Below are 18,377 nucleotides of genomic sequence, written 5' to 3' on the forward strand. Positions count from 1 at the left end.
AAGTCCAAAACTAAACTCCTGATCTTCTTCTCCAAATCTGCTTCATCCATAATTTCCTCACATCATTTAATGACAACTTCATACTTTTTTTTTTTTTTTTTGTAAGTAGGCTCCACACCCAATGTGGAGCTTGAACTCACAACCCTGAGATCAAGAGTCAGATGTTCTATTGACTGGGTCACTGAGGCATCCCTGGCAACTTCATACTTTCTTTTTTTTTTTTTTATTTTTTTTTTATTTTTTTTTTTAAATTTTTTTTTTCAATGTTTTTTTATTTATTTTTGGGACAGAGAGAGACAGAGCATGAACGGGGGAGGGGCAGAGAGAGAGGGAGACACAGAATCGGAAACAGGCTCCAGGCTCCGAGCCATCAGCCCAGAGCCTGACGCGGGGCTCGAACTCACGGACCGCGAGATCGTGACCTGGCTGAAGTCGGACGCTCAACCGACTGCGCCACCCAGGCGCCCCAACTTCATACTTTCAATTTCAGTTTTCAGTAGTCTAAAAATGTGAAGTCATGTTTGACTCCTCTTTTCCTTATATCCAATCCAATTGACTCTCCCTTCAAAATACAACCAGAATTTGACCCCTTCTCACCACCTCCACCCGTCACTATCTCAGTCAAATGCACCATTATGTCAGCTGGATATTTGTCTCTGACAAAATTTCACCTCTCCAGTCTTCCTTCAAGCCCTGAAAGGCAGATATGAGGCTTAGTTGGTGGCTGTCTTTAGAATATGGGGAATTAACTGTCTCTGGTCCTCACATCTGTACTTTATAATTCTGGGCCAAGAGTGGGGGAAAATCTCACTTAACATCTTATTACAACTGAAATCCTGTCACACTGAATTTAACCCTACAGGAGATTACATAGTTGAAGACCCCCAGGACCTGCCATTATCATGACCTCCACGAGCAGCCAAGAGAGTGATTAGTCCTCAGAGGAGCAGAGGAAATAAGGTTCTAGGAGGGAGGTCTTTGGGAACAAAATGGTGACAAGAGAGGCACTGGAATTATATAAGGATAAGTTTGTTGAATATGATGTGGTATGGTTGGGGGGAAATATGTTTCAAACTGACTCTACAAACTTTGAAAAAGAAATGTGCCATCAGTTGGATATGGCAGTGGGGGTAGGGGAGTCAGCACTGCTATAAAAGAGAGAGGCCAAATACACAGGTGGAACTCAAGCCTTTCATTCCCATTTAAGAGTGTTTCCAGTTTTATCTGAATACGAGAGTAGTCCACCACAGCTTAGTTTTATTACTACTAGCATTATTATTTTATCTGCCCTATGGTCCCAGAATATGAGGAAATAGAAGATAACTGGGGCACCTGGGTGGCTCAGTCAGTTAAACATCCAATTTCAGCTCAGGTCATGATCTGTTTGTGAGCTCAAGCCCCACTTCAGGTGAGCTTGAGCCCCGCTTCAGGCTCTGCACTGACAGTGCAAAGCCTGCATGGGATTCTCTCTCTCTCCCTCTCTCTCTCTCTGCCCCCCACTCTCCCTCTCTCTCTGCCCCTCACTCTCTCTCTCTCTCTCTCTCTCTCATAAAAATAAATAAATAAATAAATAAATAAATAAATAAATAAATAAAATGTTTTTAAAAATTAAAATAAAATATTTTTAAAAACGAAATAGAAGATAACTTTGGAATTTGGCAGGGAGGGTTTGGTTTTGTTCTGCAAAGTCAATTGAATATCCTCTTTTACTTATGTACCTATAAGGTCAATACACCGTCAGCTTTGGAAAAGTGTGTGAGAATTCATTACCCTCTTAGCAAAGCCATAGGGAGGGAAATTTTGCTTAAGGTAACTTGAGACCTTCTACTGGATTCCCCTGCTAATCAAAAGTAGAGTATTCCTATGAAAACTTCTGTGAGCCAGAATGGCATAAAGCAAAGAAGCAATTACCATTCATTTATGTGGAAAATGTTTTGAGTATTCGCAGATGCAAAAATAATTTCTCTTAGGCTTTTCTGATACCTCAGGACACATCTTGCTAACAGATGCATAAAATAAGTCAAGATAAAGCACAGATGCTCACACACTTCAAAGCTCTGGTGGCTTGATTTGAGATGCTGAGTTTAGTTCCCAGGGAGGAGCTTGGCGTGGCCACTCTCATTGCTGGGGGTGCACGCTGCCTCTATATAATGGTTCACTGCAAAACAAACACCAAATGCTATTATTATTTTTCACTTTCTTTCATAAAAGCAAAAATTCTCTTTGAATTTTTTCCAGTTATAGGTTTTCTGTAAAAGTGAAGTGGCCTAACATGACCTTTTGAAAACAAGAGATCCCTATACCTACTGACTTTTCCCTGAGATAGGAAGCCCGGATTGTATTGATCCAAGCCAGTGACAGAGAAACTCATGGGGTTTATGAAATAAAGTTATGGCAAAAGCATATGAAATAAAGTTATGGCAAAAGGACCAATGCCCAGCACTGAGCCACAGAACTGAGCCAAGAGGGCAAATGAGGCAGTCTCTGCCCTAATCCAGCCAGCCTGGGGGCAAATATGCACTCTGGAGAAGTCATTGTGCATATTTCAAGGATTTCATTACTGAGGTCTAGTAGGCTTACTGCAGTAGGAAGTCCATGAAGTAGCAGCTTCTAGAATCCAAACCAAACCTGCTCGCCTGGAGAGATCTGATAGATTCATACCCTGCGAAAGTGGTTGGGGGAGAAATGAAAAAAGCAATGGTTCTGAAGTTATGGTCAGTTTGCATAGGCCATTCTCCTCTAAGAATAACATGAGGGAAGCGAGATGGCCTACCCTAAAAAGTCAGCTACCGCTGGTGTTCCACCCCTAGGGCTCCCGGAAGCTGGAGATTTAGCCCCAACTATCTAGGGACAATTCTGAACTGAAAACCAACCTCCAGTGTGGACTTGTCAACAACACCACATCAGGGAGATCTGGAGCACCTAATTACTGATAATAATAAGTACCTAGGATTCCTGGACACATAAAAGACTGGAAGGCTGTGAGGAAAATGGATCAGAGCTGTTGCCCATCAAGGCCTGTGGACCCCCATGCTCTCTGTTATACAGCACGAATGGGAGTTATTTCCACCCCAAACTATAAAAATGTTCGCCTCAATTGAATTATTTAAGTTTTAGGATTTGAAGGGAAGGTTTCACAACAAATAAGCGGGCCAACACTGTGTTCTTCCACACCATCAGGCAGCCTCCACCCATCTGATACAGCTGTCTGCTGAAATCTGCCAACAGGACAGTTAAAAATAGATGGTGGCTGCCTTAAAGGAGTTGCATGATTGATTTATATAGCCTTTCATAGTTATTTGCCTAGATCAGTTGTCTCCAAATGTTTGTGCTTGCATGCCCTTAAAGAAATGTGAAAAGCCGTGTATCCTTCACAAATTTTTATGTTGACTAATATTTTTAAATGTGTGTAGAAGTTTATTTATCCATGGGTTAATAATACTTTATTGTGAGAATAAGTCAGGATTTAGCTATTCTTATTTTTTATTTACACCTACAGTACTTTAAAAAATCTCATTTTTATACATAAGTAGTGAGAATAGAAGTTCTGTTAGTGAAACTTAAAATATATTAAGTTTTTATTTTGCATCTAATAACTGGAACAACATATTAATATTGGAGAGGGAGGAATTAATTTAATAAAGCTGTTTTTCTAAAATTTAGGGCACTAAGTCATAGGTGGTATTTTTGGAATATTTGTTCTGCATCCCATATATATTAGTGTTAGTGTAGGTCCTGCTTTTTTTTCTTTAATTTTTTTTAACGTGTATTTATTTTTGAGACAGAGAGAGACAGAGCATGAATGGGGGAGGGTCAGAGAGAGGGAGACACAGAATCTGAAACAGGCTCCAGGCTCTGAGCTGTCAGCACAGAGCCCGACGCGGGGCTCGAACTCACAGACCTCGAAATCATGACCTGAGCCGAAGTCGGCCGCTTAACTGACTGAGCCACCCAGGCGCCCCGGTCCTGCTTTTAAGAACATGAAAAGCAATGATGAGAGAAATAGAAAAAGATCAGGTCTAAGGATGGATTCAGGTTTTGTTCAAATATAACTTGAGTTGCAGACCTCTTTAAAAAAAAGAATACCAAAAAAAATATTAAAAATTTAAAAAATAAAAAAGAATACATTATTAACATAAAATGGTATAAAAGTAAATATTTATGTAATACAGGAATAAAATCACAACAAATTATAAATTTAAAGGATAATAAACTCCACAAACATCATATAACCTAGAAAAACAGAAAATATCATGAACATATCTCACTTGTTCTACATTTTTGGACTGATACTTTTTTTTAAGTTTACTTATTTATTTTGAAAGAGAGAGTGGGTGAAGGGCAGAAATGAAAGTGAGAGAGAGAGAGAGAGAGAGAGAGAGAGAGAGTCCCAAGCAGGCTCTAAGCTGTCAGCACAGAGCCCAACATGGGGCTCTGTGAGATCATCCCACAACCGTGAGATCATGACCTGAACTAAAATCAAGGGCCAGCCCTTAACCGACTGAGTAACCCAGGTGACTCTGAGCTGACACTTTCAGTCACCCCTTCAAATGATGATGGCTTTTTATATCATTTTCTATGGGAAAAAGAGAAAGATAATCAAGACTTCTTCAACATAATTAATACATTTTCTTTTTATTATTAATAGTTAAGAAAAACTTCTTTATGTTTCATAATTACCGGTAATTATTGGTTAAGCCACATCTATCATTTTCTCCCAGTTTCTTATTCAGGAAGTGCTTCTCGCCAGGGTAAGCCCTTGAAGACTCCAGTGCTTTGACTGGAAAGGCTACAGCTACAGCATGGGGGCCGCATCCTTGCCGCCTGCCTTTCTGACCCACCTGAGTGTGCTGCTCTGACGTGACTCCCTCAGGGGTAACTCACTGTTTGACAAAATATGAATATGAAAGAGGTCAAATAAACTGTCAAACAAAAACTGTCCTCCAACTGCACCTTACTACTGACTTTGGAATATCCCAACACAGGTCAAATTACTACTTCTCTCATGTCATGACTCACCCTAAACGGATATTCATATAAGACAGGAAAAGACAATGGCCTATGGAAGGTTTATGATTAAAAGGGAATTCTCCAGGACACCTGAGTGGCTCAGTTGGTTGAGCATCTGACTCTTGATTTCCACTCAGGTCATGATCCCAGGGTCATGAAATAGAGCTCCCTGTCGGGCTCCGTGCCGGCAGCGTGGGGCCTGCTTAGGATTCTCTCTCTCTGCAAATAATACATACATACATACAAACATACATAAATGTTCCCTCTCTCCCTCTGCCCCTCTCCTACACATGCTCTCTCTCTCTCTCTAAAATAAAAAGAGAGAGAGGGAGAATTCTCCAATGCCAATATTATACATCTAAAGTTTGTATTCCCCAAGATGATGCATCATGGAAAATTTGGGATGGATAGAGGTATTCCTTTTTTTTGAAAAGTGGGAAAATGGAGACTGTGAAAGAGAATTTGGGGAAAGGAAAAACAGTATCAAGGTATATGCTCTAGTTGTTGGATACATTATTCTCTGGGCCCGTGCTATTCTCTGATTTAAGCCAACATCAATACAGTTACTGGCATTATTCAAAGCTTCTATATCATTATTAATATTTTGTCTACTCTATCATTAATTTTGAGATATGAATCAAAATATTCCACTGTGATTGCAGATTTGTCAATTTCTCCCTGTAGTTCTATCCATTTTTGCCTTGTAAATATTGAGCATTTTAATTAGGTATATTCAAGTTTAAAATTATTAGATAGTACTAGTGAATTGAATCTTATCCTAGCACTTATCCCATTATATTGTAATTATTAGTTTATTTGTATGATTCACCACTAGAAAGCTGGCTTATTAAGGAAGGATCAATGTTGGACTCATGGGTGAGTACCTGATACCACTATTACAGATCAGGCTCTCATTACCTCTTTCCTGACTAGTAATACAACCTCCTAACCACACCAGCAGTAAGCTACCAGTTTCAGCCCCTTAAAATCTCTCTCAGATTAATATTCTGTGAGAACAGCTCTGATATTTCTTTTTAATTTTTTAAAATTTTCCTTTTTTTAAAAAAGTTTATTTATTTATTTTGAGAGAGAGAGAGAGCAGAGGAGGGGCAGAGGGAGAGCCCAATACAGGGCTCAATGCCATAAACTGCGAAATCATGACCTGAGCTGAAGCCAAGAATTGGAAGCTTAACCAACTGAGCCACCCAGGTACCCCTGATATCATTCCTTTTTAAAAATGTGGCTCCCTATTGCTCATGAAATAAAATACAAACTCCACAGCTCATCATTCAAATTTCTCATGCCTTGGAATTCACATACTTTCCACTCATTTCCCTCTCATATACTAGGAGACCAATCAACCCGAAATTCTCACTGGCTGCACACAGATCCTATATGCCTTCTTCCTTCCACATATAATAATCAGATCATGTTATAATTTCCCTTACAACTCTGTAAGTCCAAATCCTTTGAAATCAATCCCAAAATCCTCTTCCTCTAAAAGTTTTTGGCATATTCACCTGAATAATATTCTCTCCTTTTTTTTTTTTTTTTAACATTTATTTATTTTTGATACGGTGACAGAGTGCAAGCAGGGGAAGGGCAGAGAGAGAGGGAGACACAGAAACTGAAGCAGGCTCCAGGCTCTGAGCTATCAGCACAGAGCCTGACATGGGGCTTGAACTCATGAACCCAAGATCATGACCTGAGCCGAAGTCGGACGCTTAACCGACTGAGCCACCCAGGCACCCCTATTCTCTCCTTCTTTTGAATGGTGTTATGGACTAAATGTTTGTGTCTCCTAGAAATCCATATGCTGAACCCTAACCCCCAGTGTGACTGTATTTAGGGACAAGACCTGTGAGGAGGTGATAAAAGTTAAATGAGGTCATAAGGATAGGGCCTTAATCTGATGGGACTGATACCCTTTTAAGAAGAAGAGAGCCCTGAGCTTGCTCTCACTATCATGTGATGACAGTGAGAAGGTGGCTATCAACAAACCAGGAAAAAAGCTCTCACCAGGAATAAAATCAGTCAGCACCTTTATCTTGGACTTCTCAGCCTCCAAAACTGTGAGAAGTATATTTCTGTTGTTTATGCTACCCAATCTGTAGTATTTTGTTATGGCAGCCTGAGCTGACTAATACAAATGACAAGATACTACTTTATCAATATCTCTTCATGGCTTTAGATTTTTTGCATTGAGTTATCGTTGCTCATGCGGCATGGTTATTTCTCAAATTATTAATATCTAATAATTCATAATAACTCAAAGAATCCAGTGATCTCTGGGCCAGATACATCATCTCAGATGTATGCTTACAGAGCCCAGATTTCTTGTCCAATTCATATTTATTTAATACCTTGTCATCAAAAAACTGAGTCTTTGAAAGTTTGTTTAAAAAATCTTGCATGATCATTTAAAAGCTAAAATGGCTCATTGTTTTGTAAGCCTTAACCTCTAAGTCTAAGATGTTTGTTTTCATTGTCTGTTAAGGAAAGTTATATCTACTTCTAATGTATTTAATAGAGAAATTTGAATTTGGATATAAATTTCAAATTTACACTATTTTAACTCGAAGATTCTGACTACACTGATTTTGTCATAATGAACTCAACCAGCATAAAATATTATTTAAATTTTCCTAAAATTAAGAAATCACCTATTTTTCTCTCAGCTTAGACTGTGCAAATGAAAATAGTGAATAAGTATAGTAAAACCATTTCATTTTTATTTTATGTTCTTTTGTGTGTGTGTGTGTGTGTGTGTGTGTGTGTGGTTTTTTTTTCAGTAGGCTTCACACCCAATACAGGGCCCAATGTGGGGCTTGAACTCATGACCCTGAGATCAAGATATGAGCTGAGATCAAGAGTCGGATGCTCAACCAACTGAGCCACCCAGGCATCCCAGTAGTAGAATCATTTTAAAAATACAATGCAAAATCTCTATTTTTTCATCTATACAACTGTGTTTCGCATTTATATAGCATTTCTTTTTCCAAATATTTTAATTTATACATTACCCTGGCAGTTACCATAAGCCTGCTATGTGTCATAAACTGTGTTGGCACTGAGAAAAAAGTGATGAGCAAAAATAGTGGGAAGGACAGGTGATAATTAATTTTTTTTAATTATAGCAGACATTTACATATGCTTACTATGCTCCAAGCACCATTCTAAGCATTGTACATAACACTAAGTCATTCAAGACTCACAACAAACCTTAAAGTTAGGTTCTATTACTGTACCCATTTTAAAGATGAGGAAACTCTTGGTTCCAAAATCCCTGCTCTTCACCACTCAACTGTATTCTGGTACCTTATTAACTGCACAAGTAAGGGTAAAGCTGCTACTGTAAAGTGTAAAGCTGCCATAAGGAGATGTTCGGGGAACACTAAAGGGCTCCATAATGGGAGACTGACACTGGTCAGGAAGGTCAGGGGGGGCTGCTTGAGGAAGTCTGCTTGAAGTAAGACCTGAAGGATGAGTTAAATAGGCAGAAGCATTCTAGGAAAAAAGTGCCCTGTGATGGAGCATGAGCAAAGGACTGAACCATGGCCAAGTAGGAAGAGCGATGGTGATGGAGAATGAGGTTAGGAAGGGTACAGAGGTGAGAGGCAGGGTTAAAGGCTGATTATGTAGGCCCTTCCAGGCCAATGTAAGGAATATCATTTCCTTTTTTTTTTTTTTTTTTTTTTTTTTTTTTTAAGAGAGAGAGAGTGAGAGTGCAAGCAGCGGAAAGTGGCAGAGGGAGGGAGAGAAAATCTTAAGCAGTCTCCACACTCAGCGCAGAGCCTGGGATCATGACCTGAGCTGAAATCAAGTGTTGGACACTCAACAGACTGAGCCACCCAGGTGTCCCATCATTTCCATCTTTATCTGTATTATTCTTATTAAGAACTAATTTTCTTACCTTTCGAAAGATAGAACTAGGAGAGTTTTTTTTTTTTCTCTCTAAAGGATAAGGCTATCACATAGAGATAAGACTCACAAAGTATGGGTAAACTATTGTATCCAGCTTTTTTTTGTTGCTGATGGTAGGAAGGTTGGCCTGTTCACCATACTGAAGCTAGTTCCTTGTAGCTGGAAGCAGAAGTATAAATATGGAAATTAAAGTTTTGTACTGGGATGAGATTCCCCAGAAAGAGAGTTGAGTAAGAAGAGAATGCCAACACTTAATTATCCATTGGCAAAGGATGAACCTGCAAAGGAGATTTAAAGAAAGAGAGAGAGAAAGGAGGAGGGGGAGAGGGGAGGAAAGGAAAGGAAAGGAAAGGAAAGGAAAGGAAAGAAAAGGAAAGGAAAGAGGGAAGAAAAGAAAGAAAGGAAACAGTTTGAGAGGAAAAAGGAAAATCAAGAGAATATTAGGTCATTGGAAGTGAGAGAAAAATGTTGTCTTAAGAAGGGAGAAGTTAACAATGTCAGATGCCACTGTGATTTCAAGTCACATAAAAAAATGAAATTTAGGGGCCCCTGGGTGGCTCAGTCGGTTGGGCGGCCGACTTCAGCTCAGGTCACGATCTCGCGGTCCGTGAGTTCGAGCCCCGCGTCAGGCTCTGGCCTGATGGCTCAGAGCCTGGAGCCTGCTTCCGATTCTGTGTCTCCCTCTCTCTCTGCCCCTCCCCCATTCATGCTCTGTCTCTCTCTGTCTCAAAAATAAATAAAACGTTAAAAAAAATTAAAAAATGAAATTTAGCATCACCAAAGTCATAGAGGAATGATTCTTAACCAGAGACAATTTTGCCCCATGAGGGTCATTTGGTAATGTCTAAAGACATTTTTGGTTGTCCCAGCTGGAGGGAGAGGGCTGCTGCCTGCATCTAGTGAATAAAGACCACAGATGCTGTTAAACATCCAAAACTGTACAGGACAGCACCGCACACATAAAAGAATGATTCAGCCTAAAATGCCAATAGCACCAAGGTTAAGAAATCCTGAGATAGAGTAATACAAGCCGAAATTAGCTTGGAGAGCATTTAGAAATTGCTAGCAGGAGAGAAACAGAAATACTACATAGAAACAATTTTTCAAAAATATGTCTGTAAAGAGTAACTAGGGCAGTACCTAGAAGGGAATAAAGGAATCAAGTGAACATTTTTTTCTTCTTTCTCTTTCTGTCTTTCTCTCTTTCTCCTTTTTTAAAAAATGTTTTTGATTATTTATTCATTTTTGAGAGAGAAGAGACAGAGCACGAGCAGGGGAAGGGCAGAGAGAGGGAGATATAGAATCCAAAGCAGGCTCCAGGCTCTGAGCTGTCAGCACAGAGCCCAATGCTGGGCTCGAACTCACAAACCGTGAGATCATGACCTGAGCCCACGTCGGACAGTTAACCAACTGAGCAACCCAGGCACCCCTCTCTCTTTCTCTTAATGGGGAAAAACTTGAGCCTTTTTAAAAGTTTCAACTGAGATGAGAGAAAGTTTGAATACTCAGAGAAAAGATAATCCACAACTTCAGGTACGTTAAAAGGTGGAGGGGGTAAAATAAAAGCACTAGAGGATGATTTAGCCTTAGGAAAATAATTATACCCATATTGTGAAGAGAAATAGAATATTATGGATAGAGATGCAGTTAGGGTTGTGTGTGCTGGGAATAGGACAGGCAATGGAGTTCCATTTAATGGCTTCTATTTTCTCTAGAAAATGAAAGTCAAGACCCCCTTCTGAGAATCCTAGCAGATGAGAGGAAGAAGAGGTTTGCAACAATCATGGAAAATGGGAGAGAGACTGAGAATCATTTCAGGGTTGCTATACAGTTTGAAGTTATTTTAACTAATCTTCTGTGAAATCAACATGTCCTATTGTGTAACTCTCTCCAGTAGTGGTCGGTCAGGTGCAGATGGAGACAAAGGGGTTGGTTTTTCCACGGTTGCAGCTTTGGCAGATGCCACAAAGACAGAGGGGAAGGGAGTTTAGGGAACTAGCAACAGTATTATTGAACAATACATCATGGAATCTTAGCTGGGCAAGGAGAGATGTGAATAAGGGAGGTAGATGGCTGAGAAGAAGATGCATGAGTTAATAGACTTAAATAGGAAGACATTTTCTCCAAAGCAAAATATGAACACGGCCAGTGATTCCAATCCATGTTACAATTATACAAACTGAGATACGAACTGCCCAAAGCGAGGCATGCAGAACAAAGCTTTGATTATCACCAATAAATGTGTTGTGCAAGATGGGTCCTTTTGTGGTGGCCACCAGAGCTCAGGGTAAATTTTATAATATCATATTGTAAGGGTTAAAAAGATAGGTTTTATTGAGAATACTCAAAAAGTCAGCAGCAAGAAAAGTCACAGGTCCTTTGATTCTACCATTTTCCCCGTGAAGAAGTATGCAGGGACCCAGGCCAGCTGAAGGACAGTCAGCCCAGTATTTCAGGAAAAAGACCCCTCCACACTAGAGGGCAAGCATGAAAGCAACCTTCTCGGAAGACATAAGCAGATAACTTAAATGTTAGGTGGTCTGGATTGCGTATTACCTATTTAGAGGAAGTAACTGTGAAAGCCAGCTTCCCAGCACCCAAGGACAGCAGAGACCACACAAAGTTGTGGTTCCCACGAGAGGGTAAAATAATGCCATAAGTCTTATAGGACACTGGGTTCAAGTGTGATTTCTCCCAGTGATGGAAGGGTATTCCAAGTTCCAAATGGCCCAGTGGTTCAGGTAACTAAGAGTGAGCTCTCGGGGTCACTTTCAGACGATCCTACTCCTTGTGCCATGAAATTCTAGATATAATTTAATAAATGATACTTAGCATAGCATGTTGTATGTCTAATTCAGCAGACTTCTCTCACTTTATGTCTTCATCATCCTGTGTGGTTTTTAGAGAAACAACGAAGCAGAGGATATGGTTTCAAAGTAAAGAGAGGTCTTATGAAACAAACCATAATGTTGTTGGCCTTTACCAACTAAAAAGGTTTAAGTGTGACTTACAGAGAATATTTCGAAATGTGACTTCTGATACACACGCAAAAATAGTATATACACACATACGTAAATTTCAAAATGGCGACATGTCCCATGAAGATTTTTTTCCTTTTATAACAAAGAAGGGAGTGGGGGGGGGGGAATAAAGAAAACAAAACTAAAGGAACAGAGATGAGAAAATGTGCAATAAGGATTTTTCCCCTAATTGGTTCAAAGTTCTAGAATAAAATAACAAGAGACTTATGGCTAAGATTCTTTTTTTAACTACTATTTGAGTATAGTTAACACACAAAGTTACATTAGTTTCAGATGTACAACGTAGTGATTTGACAAGTTTTTGCACTATGCTATGTTCACAAGTATAGCTACCATCTGTCCCATTGCATCACTATTACAATACCATTGACTGTATTCCTTGTGCTCTGATTTTTACTCCCATGACTTATTCACTCCATAACTGAAGGCCTGGATCTCCCTCTCTCTTTCACCGATTTTGCCCAACTCCTCACTGGCAACCATCAATTTGTTCTCTGTATTTATGGTTCTGATTCTGCTTTTTGCTTGCTTATTCATTTTTTATATTCCATTTATGAGTGGAATTATATGGCATTTGTCTTTCTCAGTCTGACTTATTTCACTTAGCAGAATACCCTCTAGGTCTATCCATGTTGTTTCAAATGGCAAGATCTCATTCTTTTTATGGCTGTGTAATATTCCATCACACACACACACACACACACACACACACACACACACCACTTTCCTTATCCATCTGTCTATTGATGGACACTTAGGTTGCTTCCATGTCTTGGCTATTGTAAATAATGTTGCAATAAACATAGGGGTATATATATCTTTTTGAGTTAGAGTCTTCATTTCTCCTGGGTAAATACCCAATGGTGCAATTACTGGATCATGAAAGATTTCTACAATGTGGAGAAAAGTCAAACAAGACAAAAAAGTTCGACGTGGCATAAAAAGCTACCAAGCAGTCTTTTTGGTGGTTTTATTTTTTTTTTTTACTGTTTATTTTTTTGAGAGAGAAAGAGTGCAAGTGGGGGAAAGACAGAGAGAGATGGAGACAGGATCTGAAGCAGACTCCAGGCTCCGAGCTGTCAGCACAGAGCCCAACACAGTGCTCAAACCCATGAACCATGAGATTATGATCATGAGCCAAAGTCAGACCCTTAATCAACAACCACCCAGGCACCCCTGGTGGTTTTATTTTTAAAGGTACTGTAAAACTACTTGAAAACATACAATATTGAGGGCGCCTGGGTAGCTCAGTCATTAAGCATCTGACTTCAGCTCAGGTAATGATCTCAGTTTGTGAGTTCAAGTCCCATATTGGATGAGTATGAGCCTCGCTTTGGGTGAGCTCCACTTCTCTCTCTTTCTCTCCTTCCCTCTCTCTCTCTTCTGTCCCTCCTGGAATTCTCTCTCTCTCTCTGCCCCTTGCTCACTTGCACCCTCCCTCTGTCTCTCTCTCAAAAAAATATATATATATACACACACATATACGTGTATATACGTATATACGTGTATATGTATATATACGTATATATGTATATACGTATATATACACACACATATATATATACACACACACAATATTGAAATTAATGGCAGCCCACCTTTCTGATAATTCAACAGTAAACAGAAACCCAGTATCTCAATGTTGTTGAGGGAGATGTCATAGAAAAAAGTCCTCAAGTTGATCAGAGAGAAAATATGTTGTCTGAAAGCCAAAGGTGATGCTTTGCCTTCAAAAGCAAAAATCATCAAGAGGAAAGAAGTAAAATATATAAAGAACACAAAAGAAAAAAGTCCCCCTTATCTGACAAATAAGGAAGGACAACTTAGGGCACACAACGTTGTAGATTTTAGGATTTAAAAAGCATCCAACTGAATTGGCTACCTAATGGCTTGCACATTTCAGAAAAGTTAAGGAGTCCACAAAAATTGGGGCTTGGGAAGGTATGAACTTGAGGCACAAAGTCATGACTGGTGCTTCTCAAACCTGAATGTGCTTACAAATCACCTAGATATATTGTTAAAATGCACTCTGATTTAGTTGATGTGGTGTTCAGCCTGGGATTCCGTGTTTCTAACAAGCTCCCAGGTGATGTGGGAGCCCTTGCTCACACTCTGAACAGCAAAAGTACTAGTGACTCCCAACTTGAGCACAGCATCCAAGAAACCAAAACAGAAATTCTCCACATATTCACTCAGCCATAGATAGAAATGTTCACACCTTCACAAAATTAGGAAATTGGTGGCGTGGGGAAATAGAGTTTATTACCTTTGCCTATGAGTCACTGAATTAATTTTTGCTTTATGCTAATAAAACATAGGTTATGAACATAACCCTATCATAAAAATACCTGTGCTATTTTTCAGATAGTCCTAGAAACATTGATAAAGCAGTATACGCCCACCTGGCAACAGTTCATGAAAATACACATGGGGAATACTACAAAATTGCAGTGGCACCCACTTTCCATAAGAGATATATAGAATCTTCAAAGTTGTAAATCTGTGGACTTCAACGAGCAGAGCACCTCATGGAAGTCTCAGGAAGAGCATTTGCCCTAGAAGGTGAACCGTGAGCTCAAGCGCCAAAAGAGCAGAGCTTCTTGCCCCTGCCCACTTGCACTCTGCCCAGTAGGGAAGACTCAGGACATCTGATCAGCAGATGGAGCACTGCCAGTGAGAACCACGCATGGAATATGTCAAAGGGTCTAGAATTAGCCTGCTTTCCCTGTGTCACTTCTGGGGTGACATTCCCAGCCTGTTAAATAGCAGCAGCCTTCTCCCCAAACTCCTTGCCCGATTCTTACTGTGTTTCTCCGATCTTTCAGACTGAGCAGCTACCCTGGTCCTGATTATGACAGGTAACACCACATTCTGCCTCTTCAACTAATCCCAGGGATTAAGCAGACAACCTTACCTGTGATTATGCTACCAGGTAAAATACAACTAACATGGGTTTAAGTACTCCTCTAGGTATGAGCTGACAAAACACGGCTACTGAGCTTGTCACAACGTTGTGTGGTCCATTTATTCTTTGGAGGAAAACTCATTACTTGTGTAAGTTTGATTTTTTTTCTATATTTGATATTATAAACCAATTTGATCATTATATTGCAAGACAATGCTGTGTAGGTACACAATACATATACTAAATAAGGTGCCAAAGAACTTTTTCAGCCCAGAGATGATGTGACCTGTGGTAAAACTGACTGTAAACTATTCATATAGTCTATATTCATTTTCCAATATAGGCAATTTTTAATATACAAAAAGAAGGATACATTGATTCCACAGTATTCATATAAAAATCATCACATTATTTCATTAAATATTTCTCAGTATTGCTGAGAAATTCCATTTTTGTTCAAGCTCATCCAGCTGAATTGGCTAGCTGATGGCCTGCAGGTTTCAGAAAGCTACAGGGTAGAGGGTCCCTAAAAATGGAGGTTAGGAAGGCCTAAACTTGAAGCACAAAGGCATAATGGTGCTTCTCAAACCTGAATATGCTTACTAATCACCGTTTGTGTCACCATGCCTCCTAAGCCTTCCAGAATTATAAACACAAGAATGTTGTCTGACATTTTAATTTTAATGTTACTATTAAGATATAACACAAAGGAATTAGAAATCACCTCAAATTTTCATAACTTCTTAAAAACTTATATGAAAATATCAAAGAATCAATAAGCCCTAGGAAGGAGAGAAAGAAAAGTCAAGATGGATCCTAGAGATATATTAAATGAATATAGTATGATTCACAAAATCGGTTGAGACTAAAATACTGAATCTGTTCTAAATTTAGTGTACATTACATATATTTGTATTTCAATAGCACTATTACATATATATTTAATCTTTTAATGTTTACTTTTGAGAGAAACAGCGTGAGCAGGGGAGGGGCAGAGAGAGAAGGAGACACGGAATCCAAAGCAGGCTCCAGGCTCTGAGCTGTCAGCACAGAGCCAAATGTGGGGCTCGAACCCATGAATGTGAGATCATGACCTGAGCCGAAGTCATACGCTTAACTGAGTGAGCCACCCAGGTGCCCCATAAGCCACATATATTTTTCAAATATAACTTTACTATGTTTGAATCTCTAAATAAATTATTTTCAATAAAATACTTTAAAAAAGAAAGAAAATGAAAGCTTATTACTATTTTTTTTATGTAAATAATGAAGTAATCACTTGCCTTGACAGGACATGTAACCTATGTTCATGCAATAAACTTTCCAAAGTGCTGATTAATTTAATTTAACCTTAACGTTTTGCTGATTATCCACTATGCTACATTCATGATATACAATCCCTTTAATCACTGTGTAAGCAGGAAAATGACTCCCACGGTCACTGTAAATTGAGAAGAGGGCTTTTTTTAAACCTTAGGCAGTTAAAACAGATTAGCCTCTGTCTTATACTGTTGACCTTTCCTCTGAGCTTACTGGATTGGCAGTGAAATACTTCAGCCAAGTGTCCTGGTAAATTAGGCTGTGTTGGTCATCAAACTGAGAATCTATATAGCACATATCACTCATAGATTATATTTCATGTAATTTTATTTTTATACAATGTACTATGTGATGCTCTGTATAAGGACAGAAAAGGAGAAAAGAAGGAGGGAAGGGAGAGAAAGAAAGAAAGAAAGAAAAAAAAAAGAAGAAAGAAAAGAAAAGAAAAGAAAGAAGAAAAGAAAAGAAAAGAGAAAAGAAAAGAAAAGAAAAGAAAAGAAAAGAAAAGAAAAGAAAAGAAAAGAAAAAAGAAAAGAGGGGCGCCTGGGTGGCTCAATTAGTTAAGCGTCTGACTTTGACTCAGGTCATGATCTCGTGGTTCACAAGTTTGAGCCCCGCATCGGGCTCTGTGCTGACAACTCAGAGCCTGGACCCTGCTTCAGGTTCTGTGTCTCCCTCTCTCTCTGCCCCTCCTCTGCTGGCTCGCTCTCTCTCTCTCAAAAATAAACAAACATTAAAAAAATAGAATACTTTTAAAAAAAGAAAAGAACAAGTGCTGGCAATGATGTGGAGAAATTGAAACCCTGTGCACTGTTGATGGGAATCTAAAATGGTACAGCTGCTATGAAAAACAGTATGACAGACCCTCAAAAGATTAAAAATTGAATTACCATATGATCTAGCAATTCCACTTCTGAGTGTATTTCCAAAAGAACTTAAAGCAGAGTCTCAAAGAGATATTTGTACACCTATGTTCACAGCAGCATTATTCACAGTAGGTAAGACATAAACAACCCAAATGTCCAATGACACATGCATAGATAAACAAAATGGGGTAAATGCATACAATGGAATATTATCCAGCCTTAAAAAGGAAGGAAATTCTGACACATGACAACATGAGTGAACCCTAAGGAGGTGATGGTAAGTGAAATAAGCCAGAAATGTTAGCCTAAAGTAAATGTCAAAAATGTTAGCCTAAAGTAAATTATTCATTGATCCAGAAACAAAAGTATAAATATAATATAATCCATTAAGTTATCCATTCCTTCCATCTTTCACTCATTCTTATAGCCATTATTGAATGGCTTTCAGTGTCAGGTACTACACCAGGCAATGCAGATCCTAATGTAATCCAGGATACTATTTTAAAGATATAAATGTACCTTTATCATTTGCCTTTGCAACATACCAGACTTTCTCCCATTTGGCCTAGGATACCCAACTGCCTCAGTAAGAGTCTTGGGTTGCTAAAGAATTAATGTAAAGAGAAAGAAGGGTTAATATTAAACACTTTGCACTCAAAATATGATTTTGCAGCAAGACTATAGGCATGTTTGATACAGAACTTTGTAAGTTCTTTTATCTCTCATTTAACATAAGAGACAGGGACTAATGAACTAGCTCCTGGTAGGAAGGAAGGGAAATCCATTCCTTCTGGGCTTGAGTAATTGTGAAAATGTGACCATCTAAAGAGAGAGGGACGTGAGAGAAATAGTGTGATGTGTCCTGGTGGGAACAAGTCAGACAGGTTCAGGGCATTATTAGAATATAAACTCCAGGGGCACCTGGGTAGCTCAGTTGGTTAAGCATCTGACTTCAGCTCAGGTCCTGATCTCACAGTTCATGAGTTTGAGCCCTGCATCTGGCTCTGTGCTGACAGCTCAGAGCCTGGAGCCTGCTTCAGATTCTGTGTCTCCCTCTCTCTCTGCCCCTCCCCTGCTCATGTGCTCGCTCTCTCTCTCTCTCTCTGTCTCAAAAATAAATAAACATTAAAAAAAAAATTTTAAAGAATAGAAACTCCAGATAGGCAAGGATTTATGTCTGCTTTGTTCATTACTGTTCCTACAGTTCCTGAACGGTGTTTACCACACAGCAGGCACAGTATTTGTCAAATGCATAGAGGACTTTTTGTTCTGCTCCCTGTTTTGAACTCTGGTTGAAGAGTGTTATGCTAG

Source organism: Panthera leo, chromosome C1 (assembly GCF_018350215.1).
Source record: "Panthera leo isolate Ple1 chromosome C1, P.leo_Ple1_pat1.1, whole genome shotgun sequence".
Lineage (NCBI taxonomy): Eukaryota > Metazoa > Chordata > Mammalia > Carnivora > Felidae > Panthera > Panthera leo.